Below are 9472 nucleotides of genomic sequence, written 5' to 3' on the forward strand. Positions count from 1 at the left end.
ACCCCTGGCTGTGCTTGGTCCCCCTGGTTGCTCTTGGTCCCCCAGGCTGTGCTTGGTCCCCCAGGCTGTGCTTGGTCCCCCTGGTTGCTCTTGGTCCCCCAGGCTGTGCTTGGTCCCCCAGGCTGTGCTTGGTCCCCCTGGTTGCTCTTGGTCCCCCTGGCTGTGCTTGGTCCCCCTGGTTGCTCTTGGTCCCCCAGGCTGTGCTTGGTCCCCCAGGCTGTGCTTGGTCCCCCAGGCTGTGCTTGGTCCCCCAGGCTCTGCTTGGTCCCCCAGGCTGTGCTTGGTCCCCCAGGCTGTGCTTGGACCCCCTGGTTGCTCTTGGTCCTCCAGGCTGTGCTTGGTCCCCCAGGCTGTGCTTGGTCCCCCTGGTTGCTCTTGGTCCCCCTGGCTGTGCTTGGTACCCCTGGCTGTGCTTGGTCCCCCTGGTTGCTCTTGGTCCCCCAGGCTGTGCTTGGTCCCTCTGGTTGCTCTTGGTCCCCCAGGCTGTGCTTGGTCCCCCAGGCTGTGCTTGTTCCCCCTGGTTGCTCTTGGTCCCCCAGGCTGTGCTTGGTCCCCCAGGCTGTGCTTGGCCCCCCTGGTTGCTCTTGGTCCCCCAGGCTGTGCTTGGTCCCCCAGGCTGTGCTTGGTCCCCCAGGCTGTGCTTGGTCCCCCTGGTTGCTCTTGGTCCCCCAGGCTGTGCTTGGTCCCCCAGGCTGTGCTTGGACTCCCTGGTTGCTCTTGGTCCCCCCAGGCTGTGCTTGGTCCCCCAGGCTGTGCTTGGTCCCCCTGGTTGCTCCTGGTCCCCCTGGCTGTGCTTGGTCCCCCTGACTGTGCTTGGTCCCCCTGGTTGCTCTTGGTCCCCCAGGCTGTGCTTGGTCCCCCAGGCTGTGCTTGGTCCCCCTGGTTGCTCTTGGTCCCCCAGGCTGTGCTTGGTCCCCCAGGCTGTGCTTGGTCCCCCTGGTTGCTCTTGGTCCCCCAGGCTGTGCTTGGTCCCCCAGGCTGTGCTTGGTCCCCCAGGCTGTGCTTGGTCCCCCTGGTTGCTCTTGGTCCCCCAGGCTGTGCTTGGTCCCCCAGGCTGTGCTTGGTCCCCCTGGTTGCTCTTGGTCCCCAAGGCTGTGCTTGGTCCCCCAGGCTGTGCTTGGTCCCCAGGCTGTGCTTGGTCCCCCTGGTTGCTCTTGGTCCCCCTGGCTGTGCTTGGCCCCCCTGGTTGCTTTTGGTCCCCAAGGCTGTGCTTGGTCCCCCAGGCTGTGCTTGGTCCCCCTAGTTGCTCTTAGTCCCCCAGGCTGTGCTTGGTACCCCAGGCTGTGCTTGGTCCCCCAGGCTCTGCTTGGTCCCCCTGGTTGCTCTTGGTCCCCCAGACTGTGCTTGGTCCCCCAGACTGTACTTGGTCCCTGTAGGAGAGTAGGGTCTGCTATCCTATGGTCACCCCAAATTTTTGCTTTTTGCTTCACTGGTTTTCGATTACTGAGGCTGTGGGCCTGCTGATCAGACCCCCAGCCTGCTGTTCTCTCACTAAATTAATGACACATGTGCTATAGGCACATACCAATTGGAAATGGACTCCTTGTCAGCCCCTGTAGAATGCACTATAGGTGCACAGGGCACAGGAGCCACTAAGGCCTACCAGGGGCTGCAGCATATCTTTTGCCACCCCTGGCTGGTTCTTAAATTGACACAACTGGCTGATCACTCAGCTGGGGTAAGGTGGTGTACACACCCCTTGCTTAGATATAGTATACCTATGTCTAAACCTATATCTGGACACATGTAAACCTGTGAGCCACTCCTATAGACAGGCCTCACCAATCCTGGAGGCTGGGTGCATGGTTTTTATGTGAGATGGAGCTCTAGCATGAGCTGAGCCTGTCTGCAGCCGTCGGGAACAAATCCCTAAGCTGTTTCAGGATAATGCCATACCATATACTATTAAGTGCCTTATAATCCTCGCGGTTATTTAGCAACTCTGGTTTGGCTTTATCAAAACATGTCGTGTAAGGTGTCATACGCTTTGGAATACCATCCCCTCGCCAGTTCTGGCGACGGGGATGGCATTCCACCCCTCTAGAGGGGTAAGACATGTTACTTCACTTTAATGCGGTTTGTGAGAAGTTGGCCTGGTAGGGGATGTTTCCAATTCTGGAACCACCTACTACCTGACCAAACAATCCCCTTATGGTGTCTGGTTGTAAGTCAACCTTATTAGACAAGCTATCCTAGTGGTAGCATGGACTAAGCAGCCTAAAGGCTTAACTTAAGAGGTCGTGTTAAGCGAGCTGTTTTACCACATACAATCCTGTAATACCAAATGAAAGGACACCACACAAGTATATATTATAAAAATATATGTGTTTATTACTAAAAACAATCCCCAGTATTCTTTATGAATAAAGGGGCACAAGCGTTAAATCAAAAGCACTGTTTAAACATACAAGTTGCACAATTATGGATGAGGGCGGGGGGCCACTCAAACCATATACTAAACAAGTGGTATAAGAGAGGCCACTCGAACAGTGGTTAGGCCTAGGGCCTAGGGAATCGCTGGGAGCAGTCAGGACAAGCAATGCTGAAGTCGGGAATGGCCCTCGGGATTCGGGAGATGTGCGGAAAGCGCACGCATGCACCAATGTTAACCAATGGTGCGTAAAAGTCAAATAGTTAAAGTTTAAGGACACTTCCGCTGAACCTAGAGGAACAAAACTTAACACACAGACCCTAGAGGTGTGCACCAGTGTGGGAACACCGGCGGAGCAAAGTTACCTCACCCACAGGAAGTGGGTGCACAGGGTCGAAGTGGCGTCGGGTTTTGACACGCAGGCTCTTGGTGCTTGAAGCTGAAAGGGCTGCAGGCAGGGTGAAGACGAAGTGTCCGGTGGAGTCCAAGGGTGGACTCAAGTTGTAGAGTACCTGAAAGCAGAGGGGACAGAGTCTGGGTCACTCAGCAGTGACCAGGGTGGAACCAGGACGGAACCAGGCAATGTCGGGCGCAATCAGGTGGTCGTCGAGGCGCTTCTCTTCGCTGTCACGTGGGCTCTGGGGCATCTGCGACGTCCAGGAGCAGGTCACGATCTGTCCCACGCAGGCTCTCACCGTCGGTGCAGTCGGCTTCCGGTTTGGAGCAAACAAGCCTTGGTAAGAGCAATCCACGCGGGATTGGAAGATGGCGTCTCACTCGGACCAGGAAGGTCAGAGTCGGGGCTCCCTTTCAGGGGAGCTGGTGTGGATCTGGAGCAACCAGAATCACGAGTCTTCTTTTGTAGTTCGTCGGCACAGGGACCACAAGCCAGCTGGCAAGTGACCGGGCCAACGCGTTGAGCCAAATCGTGCCAAAGGGCCCCACGCAGCACTCGTCGAGTGTGGAGGGCTGAACTTCGGCTCAGGAGTAGCTCAGGGTGGGGGCTTCTCAAACCCCGGTGTACAGCTTCGAGGGTCACTCGTGGGCTGCACGGTCAGCGTCTCGTGGTCACTTCAAGATGGCGTGCCCCACGCTTCCGGTCACCTCCACGGGTCTCAGCTTTGCAGGGACTGTGGATCGGGCTGTTAGAAGCTGGGCAGGCTTGATCTCGTCGATCTCAGTCGCTCGAGTTCCGGCGGGAACTGCAACCAAGTAGACGTCGAGGGCTGGATGGTGCCTGCTGCTGCAGGGTGGTCACTCCTTGACCACAAGGGAGATTCTTCGGGCTTCCACGTTGAGATGGAGGGCGAAGGGTCCAGAATATCGTTTCAAATGTTTCTTCCAGGAAATCTGATGTGCATTGGCACTGCTCCCACTCTTATTCGAATCTGGTGGGCGTGATTACCTGCTAGGTCCCCTCCTATGGGTGGGACCCAGGAAGTGGGTGGATACACCCCCTTCCTTTGATCCAGGCCGCCCTGGCACGAGGGCTGGAGTGCCCCAGAACCGGTTTGGCCGGATTATGCAAGGGGCAGCCTTGTGCGCCCCAGGCAGTGTCTGGTTTCTTTCAAACCTCCCTGCTACAATACACTATCTCCTGTCTGGAGGGCGGTGACACCCTCCTGTGACAGGAAACCCTTTGTCCAGGACCCCCTTGACTGGGTTTCGGTCAGCTCCAGGGGTCCAGACATTTGTCTGTGGCAGAGGCATCCATTTTGTGGATCTTAAGGCCTTTGGAGAAATCAACCGCATTAAAGTGAAGTAACATGTCTTACCCCTCTAGAGGGGTGGAATGCCATCCCCGTCGCCAGAACTGGCGAGGGGATGGTATTCCAAAGCGTATGACACCTTACACGACATGTTTTGATAAAGCCAAACCAGAGTTGCTAAATAACCGCGAGGATTATAAGGCACTTAATAGTATATGGTATGGCATTATCCTGAAACAGCTTAGGGATTTGTTCCCGACGGCTGCAGACAGGCTCAGCTCATGCTAGAGCTCCATCTCACATAAAAACCATGCACCCAGCCTCCAGGATTGGTGAGGCCTGTCTATAGGAGTGGCTCACAGGTTTACATGTGTCCAGATATAGGTTTAGACATAGGTATACTATATCTAAGCAAGGGGTGTGTACACCACCTTACCCCAGCTGAGTGATCAGCCAGTTGTGTCAATTTAAGAACCAGCCAGGGGTGGCAAAAGATATGCTGCAGCCCCTGGTAGGCCTTAGTGGCTCCTGTGCCCTGTGCACCTATAGTGCATTCTACAGGGGCTGACAAGGAGTCCATTTCCAATTGGTATGTGCCTATAGCACATGTGTCATTAATTTAGTGAGAGAACAGCAGGCTGGGGGTCTGATCAGCAGGCCCACAGCCTCAGTAGTCGAAAACCAGTGAAGCAAAAAGCAAAAATTTGGGGTGACCATAGGATAGCAGACCCTACTCTCCTACACAACCCCCCCCCAAACGCAGGGACATTAAACTAACCTTGACCAGATAAGTCTTCATGTTCTAAGTGGAAGTACCTGGAGAGACCATCTGCATTACCATGGTCAGTCCCTGGGCGGTGCTCCACTGTAAAGTCCATCCCCTGTAGGGAAATGGACCACCTGAGCAGTTTGGGATTTTCACCCTTCATCTGATTAAGCCATAAGAGGGGCTTATGGTCTGTTTGCACCAGGAAGTGAGTTCCAAACAAGTAGGACCTCAACTTCTTTAATGCCCAAACCACAGCAAAGGCCTCCCTCTCAATGGCTGACCAACGTTTTTCTCTTGGGGTTAGCCTCCTGCTAATGAAAGCAATTGGCTGGTCTTGACCATCTTGATTAAGTTGTGAGAGTACAGCTCCCACCCCCAACTCAGAAGCATCTGTCTGAACAATGAACTGTTTGGAGTAGTCAGGACTCTTTAGGATAGGTGCAGAGCACATGGCCTTCTTCAGGTCTTCAAATGCCTTCTGACAGCTAACTGTCCACTGAACCTTTTTTGGCATCTTCTTGGATGTCAAGTCATTTAATGGTGTCACTATAGACCCATAGTTTTTCACAAACTTTCTGTAATACCCAGTCAGGCCCAAGAAGGCTCTGACTTGTGTCTGGGTAACTGGAGGAGCCCAGTCCTGTATGGCCTGGATTTTGCTTTCCAGTGGCTGAACCTGGCCTCCACCTACTAGGTGGCCCAGGTATACAACCTTACTCTGCCCTATCTGGCACTTTGTGGCCTTGATAGTTAGGCCTGCCTTTTGCAGGGCCTCCAAAACTTTCTTCAGGTGGATCAGGTGATCCTCCCAGGTGGAGCTAAAGACAGCAATATCATCCAGATAAGCTGCACAAAAGTCATCCAACCCAGTAAGGACTTGGTTCACCAACCTTTGAAAAGTGGCAGGTGCATTCTTCAAACCAAAGGGCATTACCACAAACTGATAATGTCCACTAGGGGTAGAGAATGCTGTTTTGGCTTTTGACTCCTCAGCTAGTCTGATTTGCCAGTAGCCAGCTGTCAGATCAAATGTGCTCAGAAACTTGGCAGAAGCCAATCTGTCAATGAGCTCATCTGCTCTTGGAATGGGGTGAGCATCTGTCCTAGTGACAGCATTGAGACCCCTGTAATCCACGCAAAACCTCATTTCTCTCTTACCATCTTGGGTATGAGGTTTTGGCACCAGGACTACTGGGCTGGCCCATGGGCTCTCTGATGGCTCAATCACTCCAAGCTCCAACATCTTTTGCACCTCAGCCTTGATGCAATCCCTGACATGATCAGGTTGCCTGTAGATCTTATTCTTGACAGGCAGACTGTCACCAGTGTCCACAACATGGGTACACCAGTCAGTTTGGCTGGGTGTGAGTGAAAACATTTGCCTGTGAGCCTGCAAAACTTGTCTGCAGTCCCTCTGTTGCTGGTCAGTGAGGCTGCCTGCCAAGGCTACTCCATCAACTGAACCATCATCAGGGTTCTGGGAAAGCAGGTCTGGGAGAGGGTCACTCTCTTCCTCCTGTTCCCCATCTGTGGCCATGAGCAAGCTCATGTCCTCCCTGTCTACAAATGCTTTCAAGCGATTCACATGGATTACCCTGTGAGGGCTCCTGGGTGTTCCAAAGTCTACCAAGTAGGTGACTTCCCCTTTCTTCTCAATAATAGGATAGGGTCCACTCCATTTGTCTTGGAGTGCTGCTGGAGCCACTGGCTCCAGTACCCATACCTTCTGTCCTGGTTGGAACTCTACCAGTACAGCCTTTTGGTCATGCCAAGCTTTCTGCAATTCTTGGCTGGCCTCCAGGTTTTTGGATGCTCTTTCCATGTACTCAGCCATCCTGGAGCGGAGACCAAGTACATAGTCCACTATGTCTAGTTTGGGCTTTTTGAGAGGTAACTCCCATCCTTCCTTCACCAAACACAATGGACCTCTCACAGGGTGGCCAAACAAAAGTTCAAAAGGGCTGTAGCCAACCCCCTTCTGTGGGACCTCTCTGTAAGCAAAGAGCAGGCAGGGTAAAAGAATGTCCCATTTCCGCCTGAGCTTCTCTGGTAATCCTTTTATCATGCCTTTAAGGGTCTTGTTAAATCTCTCCACAAGCCCATTGCATTGTGGATGATATGGGGTGGTAAACTTGTAGTTTACCCCACATTCCTTCCACATTGCTTTTAGATAGCTGGACATAAAATTTGTCCCTCTATCTGATAGTACCTCCTTAGGAAAGCCCACTCTTGAGAAAACTGCAATGAGGGCTTTTGCCACCACAGGTGCTGTGGTGGTCCTTAGGGGAATAGCCTCTGGGTACCTGGTGGCATGATCCACTACCACCAGTATGAATCTGTTCCCAGATGCTGTTTGGGGGTCCATTGGACCCACAATATCAATTCCAACTCTCTCAAAGGGGACCCCCACCACAGGTAGTGGTATTAGGGGGGCCTTTGTTGTGCCACCTGACTTACCACTGGCTTGGCAAGTGACACAGGAGCGACAAAACTCCTTGACATCCTCTGACATGTGAGGCCAGTGAAAGTGTGGAACAAGCCTGTCCCACGTCTTGTTCTGGCCTAAGTGTCCTGCAAGGGGAATATCATGGGCCAAGGTAAGGAGGAATCCCCTAAACTGCAGAGGTATCACCAACCTCCTGGTCATGCCAGGCTTGGGGGTTCTAGCCTCTGAGTAAAGGAGTCCCTCATCCCAATACACTGTATGGGTACCTTGGGCATCCCCAGCAGCCTCAGCAGCAGCCTGCTGTCTGAGGGGTTCAAGGGAAGGGCAATCTAATTGAGCCTGCCTCAGGTCTGCCCTTGAGGGTCCCCCTGTCCCCAGAAACTCAACCTGGTCAGGTTCAAGCTCCTCAGAGACAGTCTCCTCTTGGACTGCAGAATCAGTTTCCTCTGAAACCTGATCCTCAACCTGGGGCAAGGTGGAAGGCGAGGCCTTTCCTCTCTTGCTCCTTCTCTTGGGTTGTGGCTGGTCTATTGTCTCAAGATCCACCACTGGTTCAGGAAGGCACTTCTTAGCCTGAGCCCTTGTCATGGCAAGGACATGCTCTGAAATCCCTAGCATTTCTGCATGAGTCCTGTACTCCACTTCTGACCATGCTGAGCTTTCAAGGTCATTGCCTAACAGACAGTCTACTGGTAGGTCTGCACTCACCACAACTCTCTTTAGGCCATCAACCCCTCCCCAGGAGAAGTTCACAACTGCCACACTATGGGAGGTAGTGGAGTTGCTTGCATTGGTTACTAGGTAGCTCTCTCCTAGTACAATCTGTCCAGGGTCCACAAAGCCAGGGGTCACCATGGTGACACTAGCACATGTGTCCCTGTAAGCTTGAGCCAGTTTCTCATTTATTAAGGGAGTCTGCCTGTATTTGCCCAGGTTAGTGGGGCTTACTGCAGTGGGCAACTCAATGTCCACATCATACAGGAGAACTGCCTGTGTAGGGACTCTGACTAGGCCAGATCCTACTTCAATACCCAGGGTCAACCCAGCTACACCCTTGGACTGTGTTCCACCACTGCTTACTGTACTTGGGGTTGCAGTTGCTTTAGGAGCTGTAGTGGTGGGAACTGGATTTGCCTTGGTGCACTCACTGCCCCAGTGTGAAACTGATTTGCAGGTATTGCACCAAGGTGTCTTTGGACCTTTGTTCTTCTTCTTCTTGTTACCATTTTGGGAACCACCCTCCTTACTATTAGTTTGGGGGCCTGAAGACTTCTGGTCTTTTTCTTTATCTTTCTGATTCTGATTACCACCCTTCTGGTCTGTTTTCTTCTGGTCACCACCTTGGTTCTGGGGTTTCTGCTTAATCCTTGTTCTGACCCATTTGTCTGCCTTCTTTCCCAATTCTTGGGGAGAGGTCAGATCAGAGTCAATAAGGTATTGATGCAACAGCTGGTTTGTACAGTTATTAAGGATCTGTTCTCTCATCATAAGATTGTACAATCCTGTATAGTCTGAAACTTTACTTCCCTGTAACCAACCCTCCAAAGCCTTAGTGGCACACTCCACAAAATCAGTCCAGTCTTGAGTCTGTGCTTTCTGGGTGTCTCTGAACAACAACCTGTATTGCTCAGTGGTTAGGCCATACCCTTCAATGAGAGCACTCTTCAAAACAGAGTAGTTTTTGGCATCCTCAGGTCTAACTGTGAGGAGCCTGTCCCTCCCTTTCTCAGAAAAGGAGTACCACAAAATTGCAGCCCACTGATTCTCAGGAACCTGCTGTACCATGCAGGCTCTCTCAAGAGCAGTCATCCATTTGTGGATGTCATCCCCTTCTTTAAAGGGGGGCACAATTTTGGTCAGGTTTCTATTATCATAGGCCCTGTCTTTTTCTCTTGGAAAATTGCTGCCACCAGTGACATCTAAGCCACTTAATTTCTGCTCTCTTGCCAAGGCAAGTTTAGCTTGAGCTAAGGTAAGCTTAGCTTGACTCAGGGCTACCTCCTCTCTCTCTATCTGGAGTCTGACAGCCCTCATTCTAGCCCTATGCTCAGCTTTCTGAGAAGCACTCATGCCTCTCTCTGATTCTCTGGAGGCACTAGAAAGATGAGAGTCCCCTGAGGGAGATCTCACTCTTCTGTTGCCTGGGAGAATCACATGTTGGGTTCTGGGGAGGTGCT

The sequence above is a fragment of the Lissotriton helveticus genome (assembly GCF_964261635.1).
Source record: "Lissotriton helveticus chromosome 1_1 unlocalized genomic scaffold, aLisHel1.1 SUPER_1_unloc_86, whole genome shotgun sequence".
Classification (NCBI taxonomy): domain Eukaryota; kingdom Metazoa; phylum Chordata; class Amphibia; order Caudata; family Salamandridae; genus Lissotriton; species Lissotriton helveticus.